We start from the raw sequence: 11,952 nt of genomic DNA, 5'->3' as shown, positions 1-11,952 counted from the left end.
TGATTGGCTTGCTAGCCGTTTAAAATTTCGTGCGACTTCCGCCCAAGTCGAAGAACTTTAAGCACGCTGAAGAGTGCCTCTAAAGAGATCTGACTTGCGGCTAGCTGATCGATAGACTGATCACCTATCGATCCTTCTTCCCGTCGCCGAGCACAATCCCAGACGTACCCTTTTCCCACCAGCTTAAATTGCGGACGGATTAACTGGCTTGGGCCTCGCCAGCTGGAACAACTCACATAGTTGTTCAGACGACCGGACCATCTGCGTCACAACTACAGGCGGCGTAAGTAAACGTTTTTGCAACCATTAAACCTTGTCTGCCTCTCCATTCACCAGCCTGCCCTAATGAACGAGCAATTTCTAAGTCACCTCGAGTCGGCTCTGGCCGTCCGAGACAAGGCCAAAAGTCTGGGGGCACTAGACTATACCTTCCCGATTGGCTGAAGCAGACAGCTTGGGCCAAGGCTAGTCCACCCACCCTGCAAGGTGGGAGGGGGTTGTAGGAAGGTGCAAAGCATCCTGCGATGTTGAGTGACTCTGCATTAACACAGTGCGTTATCTGGAGGGGATCTGTAACAGTGGTTCAGTAAACTGTTTTTACCTAAATCAGTTAAGCCTGATACTACATCAATCCAGGTTTAGCTTAAATCAGTTTTGGCCATTTTGAAAACCGTGTATGTGGCCTGAACTTCTGTTACGTTACAGATTTGAGCTGAGTTCTGATCACTTATACCAGTTTATGTGTAATTTCTGTCCCTAGCCTCTGTGTGTGTGTATGTGTGTCTGTATATTCTTACATAGTAGAAAGGCCATATAACTGTCAACATTTGTTCTTACACATGTGGGTCTTTATAGTCACAGCTGTGGAAGTGATTTGAAGACTGACACCTGTTTCTATGCATACTTGTACTGAAAATTTGGACTTCAAATCACTAGTTTCTAAAGTGCCTGGGGCTAGTTTCTAAAGTGTTTCATCTATTTTGTTAAAGGTACCTCTTTCTGGCTTCTAAACACAACTCTAGTAAATCTCTCACCTGATGAATGCTGACATTCTTCTTAAATGGAAGGAGCAGTACTCTTGCTTATGTTATCTGCAGTACTCTTACTTATGTTTTTGCTGAAAGAACCAGAAATGTTCTTAATAATCTGGAAGATAATGCCATAATAGAATTTTCGAGACAGAATTTACCCAAAAAGTGTTATAGCAATAATTTGTGGCAATAGAATTAAGCAGAAATGCAGCCTATGGTGATATGCAATCAGGGACAGAATAATGGTGTGTATTTGAGGATAGTAAGAAGCTTGTGCTTACCATCTAGGTCCATGAGTACAATGTCCCCTTCATGTCTTCAGATATCAGATAATCAGGATATCTCTGACTAATGAAATGCTTGGAGATCATATCTGTATAACAATATACCAGCTGAGTAGTATATGGGTGTACATCTTATCAAACTGACAAACCTCACTGTTTCCTGAAGTTGCCAAAATAAATAACTAAATACTTGAAGTCAAGAAACCAGCTGTTTAAAAAAATATCAAACTCTGATATGCTATTGGTAGTTCAAAAACATTGACCTATCTTGAATCAGGCATTCGTTTTACCTTAGTTTGAATATGATATACTGACATTTATAGGGATTAAATATCAGGTTTTATCTCTGCTTAATGTAAGGCATTTATATCACCAAAATAGTTATGCTTGCATTTTTGTTCCAATGGTAAACTGAAAAAAAAAATGTAGTTAGATGTCTAGCTGCCAACTTGCACTTGCAAATTGTGATGCGATCTGATATCAACATTTTTCCCTCTAAGAGCTGACCTGAACCTGACTTTAAATTAGAACTATTAAGAATAGACTTACCATTTGTATACCTTCAAACAAATAGTTTGAACTGTCTATTTTTGATGTTTCCAAATGTTTAGGTGATGCTTATGCTCAATTTTAAATTCAAATATTAAAGACAGAGCAGATAGAAAAATAACCTTGTAAATCGGGACTGTATTCATAAATTATGTAGCCTAAGAAATGGATACTTAAATGTAAAGTGACATTTATTACATTTTATCCAAAGCCATCTTGCTTTTGTGGAAGGCATATTATTCTGCCTGTCAAACTTTTTAATCTTTCAAATGCCATTGTTTCAGTAACTCACTCCTAGGAGAACACTAGTAAATTCTACTTTTATTGAATATCTTGGGTGAAATTCTCTGCTGGTGAAGTTTGATTTGGTGAAGTTTTGTTAACTCAATACACCTGAACCAGTCCATACCACCAGAGAATTGGTTCCCTTTCTATACTGTAAGTTGGTCCAATATTCACTAACAAAGTTCATCTTATTGTAAATCTTATTTTCTGGTATTTTTAGATTTCTTTTTTTAAATATCCACATTTAACATCTTTCTTAAAACAGTCCAATGAATATTTTCATATTTTGGAGATGCTACAAGCCAGATAGTGTTCAATCTTAATAACTATGATATAATTAAATCTTTCAGTACTTCTGAACAATAAAAGCCATAAAAAGAGGCAGAAAATCAATTCTAAAATATCTAGAGAAAAGTTACTAAAATCTCTTGCTCAAGTAGCTCCATTTGTAACAATAGTCAAGGCTAAAATCTGACTCAGAGATAATTATTCCAGAATCTCAGTTTCTTCAAGTTGCATTCAGTAAGTGGTTTTTTGGGTTTTTTCTATAAAAGCATTTGAATCCAGTTATTAGTCATGAACATGCCTTTGAGTAGGATGGGGAAAAATAAGTTAGTTGTCTAGGAAATTTCAATGTAAGGTTTTAAACTTCAAATTTTCAGTGTATAGAGTTGATTATGGATAAAGTGCAGCAGCATAGCTTTGCTGAAACCAATTTTATTTAAGCTGGAGATTCGGCCCTGTGGGGGTTTTTTTCTATCTGTATCAGTGATTCTCAGTCTGTTTAGACTCTAGGCACCCCATGTTAGACTCAAGACAACCTTTGAAAAATGCCAGCTCTTAGCTTTCACTTTTTTTTCACTGTGGACAAATAATAGACCAATTCTACTACAAAGATCTTAACGATCACAACATATCAGAATAGTTTTGACACAGTGGATTCTTATATGGAATCTCTGGGTTTATCTTCTGAATCATGTATAGGTATTTACAAACCTAACAGTGCTAATATTTCACAACACCCTGTTGCACCTTTAAAAGGATCTCATGGCATTCTAGTTGAGAACCACTACTCTATATGATCACCTTTTTATGTAAATTTATTTAAATCAATTTTGGATGTATCATAGATGTATCATGACTGGGAGCATAAAGGAGGCTGGCTACATTGCAATGCCATAAATACTGGTAAAACTGTATCCACAATAGAGGGTTTTGTCAACAAAACCTGCCTAGTGTAGAAAAGGACTTTGGGATAAATCCTTTTTGGGAATCTAAAATAAGACTAAGGCAGACTTCACGTGATTAAATCCACCAAAATTATGATTCAACACCCCCCCTCCTTGCTTAGTAGCCATGTAGCTCTGGCGATGCCTCAACTCAAAACTTGGATGTGCCCTCTTTTTCACCTGAAAGTTAACTAGGTGCTTGCTGCTTTCTAGACATGCACTGAACAGCCTTGATCTGAGTAGCTCCTGCCTAAACCCCATTAGGATCCAGGAACTCAACAAAATGGTGCTTGAGTCCTCTGAGGGGACCTGAACCAATAGGCCTGCTCACAGCTTGCATTATGCAGATTGGCAGTTCTGAATGTCAGGAGAGAAGCCATCAGTAATGCTTATGCCTCTGTCAGTGTCCCTATCAATCCTTGTATATAATAGCTTAATGAGAGCACTTGCCCAGGAGGAAAGTGACCTAGGTTTGATACCCAGGTCAGCATGAAAGACTTGAAACCCACACCTCCAGCTTCTCAGACAGGTACTGTAGTCACCAATGTATAGGGTTGGGGTAAACTCCACCTCTCCTATTGAAGGTAGGCTACTATACAGAAACAGATACAAGATTCATGTAGCCAGAAGGAGAGTACGCCAGAATAAGCTGGATTCTGTATCCTAGTGGTTAGTGCACATGGGTGGAAGGGGTGAATATGGGTGGATCCAGGATTTTGCAAAGGACAGTGTTAGAGCAGTGAATGGTGCTGCAGGGCTGCATCCTTACTCCCAGCTTCCCCTGGCAATACCAGGGTGGATAAACCACACCACAGGGATAAGGATTCTTGTTCAACACCACAGGAGTAGCAGCTGGCCTCTGAATCAGATAAGAGTACCCCCCTTGGAACCCTCTCCCTTAACCTCCATGCTCAGCAGTACACCCCTTCCTCTTTCATTAGGCTTGTCTGCAGCCTACTGCAAACACCATTTCCGGCTGACCCATGGGTGATGGGAGCTACAGAACCACTCTAGCCCTAGGCTAGCCAAGCTGCACAGTGAGTTGGGTTCAGCTGGGAAAACAACAGCAGCAGGTGGGTTTTCCTTCCCTCCAGTTGCTCCCGGACTGGCAGAATCAGGCAGAGAGGAAGAACCCACCTGCTGCTACTGTCCCCATCTGAACCTGTCCCCCACGCAGCTCTGCTGGAGAGTTACAAGAACAGTTCTGGAGCTCCCACACCCACAGGTCAGTGGAGGACAGCAGTAGGGATGTGTGAAACGGATTGTATTCGATTTGGATTTGGATTCAACCCGAATCAGGGGACAGTGATTTTATTTGTTGATTCAGATCACTGTCCTGATTTGCTTCACCCTAATCTGAATCTGAAGATTTGATGTTGATTCAGAGAATCAGTGATTCAGCCATAGACACAGCTTTAAATTTTTTTTCTACATACTTCGAGATACCAGACATGGCTCATGAACACTGAGATGCTGGAGTGAATGGAGTGTCCCACAGGAGCTCAGAGGACCCCCAAGTGCTCAGCGGTGGACTCCATCCTCCGCACACACACCCCCAGCTCAACAATTGGCTGTGGGGGGACACCGGGTGCTTCCCCAGATCCAGGAGGCACCAGTTGCCGAGCCAGGGACGGGAGGAGGGTCTCCCGCATGCTTCGCAGCAAATGCAGAAGTGGACCGGAAGTGCTTCTGGTCCACTTCCAGATCTACCACCAAGCGTTCTGCCCCCCCCCCCCCCCCCGCGCACCCCCCACCCACCGGGGCGAGGCTCCCTCCACCATCTCAGCATTCACGAGCCACCTGGTACCTTGAGGTATGTAGAAAAAACATTTAAAGCTGTGTCTATGTCCAAATCATTGAATCTCTCTGAATCTCTTTAAATAGATTCAGAGGGTTCTGATTCAATTTGGAGAGATTGAAGCAGGGGTGGGCAAAATGTGGCGCAGGGGCTGGATGTGGCCTGCCAGGCCATTCTATCCGGCCCGCGGGATCCCTAAAAAAATTAGAATATGAACATTTATCTGCCCTGGGCTGCCTGTCATGCAGCCCTCAATGGCTTGCCAAAACTTAGTAAGTGGCCCTCTGCCCAAAATAATTTCCTGCCCCTAGATTAAAGGGTCTCCTGATTCAATCTGGAGACTCAGCTGCCAAATTGGGCCAAATCTCTGCCAAATCAAATTAGCAACTGAAGCTTTGAACAGCCCTAAACAGTAGGGTCGGAGGTGGGAATGAGTGGGGATGGGACGTGCAGCTGAGGACAGGGTGAGGAAGAATACTCTTGCTTTGCAGACTTAAAGAAAAAAAAGTCCCTTGCTGCTGCTTCTGTGGCATGGTCCAAAAGTGGCGATGCAACTGCTCTACTGCACCCTCTCTGAATCTGCACATGGCAGGTGAGTCTTGAGCTCTAGTACCTGTTTTCAGGATTGTTTCTGATTTCTTTTGTTCCCATGACTGCTTAATTTTAAAAGTACAAACAATCTGGAAAGCAGGGATCAGGGTTCTTGTTTAACACCCATAGGAAACTGGATGGTCAGTGAACTAAAATTGTCTTCAGAAAAATCTGCTTTAGGAATTCAAGAATTTGTTAAATTACTCATATTTCTATTTATGAATTTGTAATAATAATAAAATGGCACCTCTTAAGAGAAGATATTTGCATCAGGAGGAGGAAATAGAGACTTTACACAGAATAAAGCTTAGTATTGTAATTAGCACATCTAGCAATCTGAAAAGGGTCTGACCCCAGTTTGTAGAAATCACGTTTAATGAAATATTCGAGATCTTCTTGTTCACATAAAAACATTATAATCAATTGTAAATTAAATAACTTTATATTAAAACTCCTATTCTCCTCTTTAGTTAAGTTCATTTTCCCTGTTACTGAAATCTGTTCTGCTCTTACACGTACTACTAGAATACACTAGTCTTTCTTCACTTGTCAGATATAACTTGATATGGTCAATTTGTTTGCACTGAGGGAACCAAAGCTGTCTGATTTGCTGAAAAAATAAAGGAGAAACTGACAGACAATTATTAAAAGCTTCCATCTTTCCACATTCATTATAACTAATTGCTCACTAAGACTAAAGTATGAGGATTGGTGTAAAAGTGACTGATACTTAAAGTTCAATCTCTGTTTTTCTAAATCAGCTTCACTGACACCATTAAATATGCTATAAAGTTGTGCGTTTTCTTGTCTGCATTTCTCATTATGAATGGCAAACCATAGAAAAGCAAATATCTTGATAAGACATTATCTTTATGCAGGAAAGCTTTTAAGGGGATGAATTACCATCTTTAATTCACTACGTGGAGGACAGCTCATGTTCACGTTCTGTGTGCAGGTGTGATTTTGTTAGTTCACAGTAACCTTGAAGTTTGTTATGGAGATATTATCTTGTACTAAAATGATGAGCCACCTGAAGAAAACATAAGTCAAATAAGGAACTGAATTACTTAGTTCAATTTTATAAATAGATGTAAAGACTTTAATTTACCATTGAGCTCTTTCTGTTATTTGTTCATTAGCTCTTGATATATTTTATTTCCAAGACAAAGAGCTGTTACTTCAGTTCTGTTTCTTTTTAGGCTGAAATCTAGGTAATAACCTAGGGGAACTTGTAGTCCTTCAATATTTGATAACCATATAGGCAACAAATTATAAGACCAACGTGATGTATAAGATACTGGGTCATTCACAACCATTAATTCCAGTGTAGATGGAATTTAGCTTGTTAACTGGCTTGAGAGTGGCTGCATATTGAATTGAAAACCCTTTGGTGTATTATCCTGTCCTCAAAATCTCCAGATTTACAATGCATTGTGTATTTTCCAGACTGCAAAGCCAGCAAGCATAATTTGACCAAAGTAAGTGGAATTAACAAGCCTTCTCACATCTTAATTATTTCAGTGATACTATTTTGAAACATTTAGTGCTGGATTCAAATTTATTAGTAAATTAATCACAGAATTGTAGGGTAGGAAAGGGCACAGATGCATAATTTGTTAATCCTGTCCCGCTTTTTCTTAAAAATCTCTAAGGAAGGATATTCCATAACTTCCCTAGATTCTTTTTTCTGGTGTTCCTATGCTTACAGTTAAGAAGTTCCCCTGAGATTTGATATAAAAATGTTTGCTGAAGATCAACCCCACTACTGTTTGTCCTTTTTTGTGCAATAATGTGTTTCCATCTTCTTTATGGTAGCCTTTAAAATATTTGGAAACTGGTAACATGTCCTACTTTCACCTCCTTTTTTCCAAACTCAGACTACCTCAGACTACCTAGTTCCTTCAGCCTTCCCTCCTACGACTTGCTTTCCACACCTTGTCATCTTAGTGATTTTTATCTGGAACCTCCAGTTTCCTCACCTCCTTCTTAAACTGGCATGTCAAAAAATGGTCACAGTACTTGAGCTGAGGCTTCCAACCACAACAGGAATAGTGTATACTTATGACTCCTTCAGATATGTATTTGATATGTGAATTCTGTAGCTATACCTAACTTTAAGCTGTCAGCTCTCTCACACAAACACCATGCTGAAGAAAATTATAGTGGTTTGTGACAGTACACAACTCCACTGTGCTACATATAATGGGTAAAACTGGCATTGCACCAGTTCAGCTCACAGCACAACATGCCTCAGTGGGCATATAATACAATGCAAATATGATGAAAGCTGCCATTATCATGCATCTTAGGATTCAGTGAGGTATCTGTTATAAACCATCACCATACCCCAACTCCTCATCAAACCCCAGCCATTTGCCTGGGCAGGAAACCTTTTATTTTATTCTCTTGTATTTCCAAGCAGCTGTAGAAATATGTGCCTTGAAATATTTAGTATACTTCAGAACTGTGGAATGTTATACAGTATAAAAATAAACATGGGTCTGGAACAGACGTATGACAATCTTTCCTATTCTGTGATCTCTAACCATGTACAGCTTGTGCTCCACCACTAGAGGGCTAGTGAACAGATGTCTTGGCATGCTTTGCTAGAGCACCTTTTTTGGATATTTCAGACAGAAGCCAAAAGCAGCTGAGAACAAAGGAAAGTGTTGTTTGGCCAGCTGTCTCACTGAGGAGATGAATTCTAATTCCCCCTTGAACAACTGTTCCAGGGATTGGATCTGCAATGGCTTTCTGGAGATGACAAGTAGAAGAGCCAAGCAAATCCTTTCCTTGGCCATTGTCATCTACAGGTACTTCGTGCTTCAGCAGTGCAAGCTTCCAGCCCTGGTGGTCCCTTGAGGACCATGATGCTGTCATGGGCATCATGTTAGCCCACTTGGAGGAGGCACAACACAATGACATAAGCTGCAGCACTGCAGGCCTGGTGTCAGCCTATTGCTGGGCATTACTCGTGAGCTCAGACTGGTAGAAGCAGCTCATGCTTGAAACCTGGGATGATGAACAGTGGCAGCAAAACTTTAGGGTTTCCCATGACCCATTCATCAACCTTTGGGCTGAGCTGGCCTCTGCAGCACAATGACATTGGGTTTTGGCACTCCCTGTTCATTGAGAGATGTAATTTGGATGTGGTAGATGGTGTGGAGAGATGTGGCCCTGGTCATTTGGAAATTGATGCACACCGCAATCAATGGTGATAATGGCCATGCATGAAATGTACAATGCCATACTTGAGCTGGGACCTCAGTTCATCTGGCTCAGGGACCTGCAGGAGTTCATTGATGGATTCAGAGAGATAGGCTTCATGAATTGCTTGTGGACTATCAGTGGGATCCACACACCTGTTCTGTGCCCACTTCATCGCACCTCAGATTACATAAACCATAAGGGGTTCTTTTTAGTTATACTCAGGGTGACCATATGTCCTGGGTAAACTGGGGAAGTACTGGCTTCCATAGTCCAGGCCAGTCCACCTGATCCAGTCTGCCAGCCTTACTCCTGCCCAGCAGGAACTGTGCCTGCCTGCCCAACTGTTTGGCACACTATGCCACTCCACATCTCTGCTGGACTCGGCTCCAGGGCTTTTGACCAACAGACCAGGACCAGACTATGGAAGCTGGGACTGTCTCATTTTGTTTGGAATGTACCGTCACCCTAGTTATACTCTAGGCAATTGTGGGCCACTTCAGGTGTTTCACTAACATCAGTGTTGAGTGATCAGGCTGAGTCCACAATGCCTTCATATTCAGGAACTCCAGTTACCTGGAGATGATGGAGTGAAGGAGGAAGGAGGAATTTGCCCCAAGCACTCCCACCATGGATTTTGGTGAGCTGACCATTCCCCCCTTGATTACTGGAGACCCAGCCACCTGCTGCTCCCCCATGACTCATGAAGCTGTACACCCAATTGGGTGGACTCCAAAAAGGAGATCTTCAAATACCAGTTGAGCAGCTGTCAAATGGTGGGGGAATGCATCTTTGGGCACCTAAAGGCCACTGGGTGGTCCACCTTGAACTCAGGCTGAGAAATATTCCCAGTTTTGTGGCTGCTGCCTGCATCCTCCACAATAAGTGCAAAGCAAGGGAAACCAGGGCAGCTCTGGATGGAGTTACCTCAGGGAAAGCTCCTGACACTTTGGATGGGGCCTGAGCTGAAGCAGCTTTTCCAGCCAAGTGTCTCATACAGAACCACCAACAAGCTGTTCTGATCAAAGAAGCCTTGGCTGATGACTATCTAGGATAATGTTCTGCTAGATAGGAGGGAATGCAGGAGACCTCTAACCTAACTGTTCATGGACTGTTTGTTTGCCATGGTGCACATTTAGCAGTCTGTTATCTATTTTTCCAGAACATCTCAGTAAGCATCTTTCATGCTAACTATCGGATTTGATCACTCCCTGTTGTGTTGTACTTAGCATGTGTTTTACTGCTTGAACCCATGGTTGCTCACATTTTAAGCAAGTTTAATACATACTAAGTTTAATGTGTGATATGACACTAGGACCATCTTTCAATATGGCCATAAGTGAGTAGCTTGCAATAGCAGGTTTCTCAATACAGCCATCAGTTTGAAGCAAGGATAGGGGGCATTTTTTTAAACTGAGATTTCAGAAGAGTCCAAGACAGACAAAGTTCAAGACAATCAGTAAAACAGAAGTGATAATACTTGAGCTGAGGCTTTGTAAGATGTATTTTCCATTGAAATTTGTGACCAGCTCAGTTCAAGGAATCTGGATTTGTGTTCTTGCTATAAACAAATAAGCTACATCAGTGCTTCATGTTATCAATTTCTCTTTCAATGTGAAGATAACTCTCAGCCTTCCAAAATTTGTCGCTGATCTATAAAAGTCGCAACAGACTATTTGCATATGGCCAAGGGTGGATTTTCTAAACTGAGACTTTGATGTATGCATAGCCTCCAAAACAGAATAGGATACAGGTGTGGGAGAAGACTTCTAGATCCTCTACCAGATGCACTGTATTTAAACAAAATGTATTTCTACCTTAAAAAAAAGGAAAATGGGGAAATTTCAAGCTTGCGTTTATGTTTTTTATGTATTCATGTTAAAAAGAAGTGTAGCCATGCCAAATGTTATGAATGCAATTAATTTAATGTAGGTACTAGGAAAAAGATCATAAACATAGTCAACAAAGAACTCTTTGCCCTCTAAATGTTTTTAAGCTAGTTTAGATAGGGTAAAATGCAGAATATGGGAAACCATGTGGATCTGTGCCATTCTGCATATAATCAAGATGTGAAAGGGTTATGCTTGTATTACTGTGTGCAGTAAGACTGCTAAAAGTCATCTCACAATATTTCTTTCTCCATCATAAAACTGATTCCAATAATCTTTTTTCTGAATTGTTTATAGATAAAAGCACAGGAGCAGACTGTTGAAATTTAGCGTCTTTGCATACTGTGTACTAAGTAGCCTATGCCATATAGTCCTTAGTAAATGTACCTGCTTGTACAAAATGTGAAGCAATAAACTCTGGCACATATTGTGCCGATGTTTATTGCTCCTGGATGCTGCACTTACATGTGTGTGCAGGACTGCAGCACGCTGAGCTGGGTCACAGCAGCTCCAGCTGGCAGAGGGTCTGGTGGTCAGCCTGGCAGCCTGGGGATGCTCCAGCCTGGCTCAACATGCTGTGTAGGGTGCTTCAGCATGGAGCTCACCAGCAGGCAGCCCCCACACTGAAGCACTCGATGGGAAAGAAGCTTTTCTTGGTCACAATGGCTGACCTACTTGACAAAGCTTTAAATTATGATCGCCAGGGGATGAGTGGACAATCACTAGTACAAGTAGATTGGAAGTGACAATCACCAAATCAGCAGGTCAGGTAACACAAGGGATCTTACTCCTACCCCAGCTCAAGGATGGGACTCCTCTAAGAGGACAGGGAAGCCCAGGGCTTCCGATGGCAGGCTTAGCTGCCTGTACACAAATGCCAGGAGCATGGGGAACAAACAGAAGGAACTGTCCCTTCTGCTAGGCACAAATGAATACGATCTCATAGGGATAATGGAGATCTGGTGGGACTCCACCTATGCCTGAACTACAGGTATTGATGGCTATATCTTGTATAGCAGGGATCATGTTGCAAGGAAGGGGGGGGTGTAGCTCTCTATGTGAAGGAGCAGTACACTTCCCTACAAGCAG

At 41.7% G+C, this 11,952-nt stretch overlaps 1 protein-coding gene across 1 annotated transcript in view; it reads left to right on the top strand.

The window, feature by feature from the left end:
• EDIL3 (EGF like repeats and discoidin domains 3) overlaps positions 1–11,952 on the top strand; it is a 366,402-nt gene that overhangs the window by 162,210 nt on the left and 192,240 nt on the right. The gene's annotated exons all lie outside the window — the stretch shown is intronic.

The sequence above is a fragment of the Alligator sinensis genome, unplaced genomic scaffold (assembly GCF_000455745.1).
Source record: "Alligator sinensis unplaced genomic scaffold, ASM45574v1 scaffold122_2, whole genome shotgun sequence".
Classification (NCBI taxonomy): domain Eukaryota; kingdom Metazoa; phylum Chordata; order Crocodylia; family Alligatoridae; genus Alligator; species Alligator sinensis.
The sequence above is the reverse complement of the archived record's forward strand: the minus strand, read 5'-3'. Positions and strand labels throughout refer to the sequence as shown.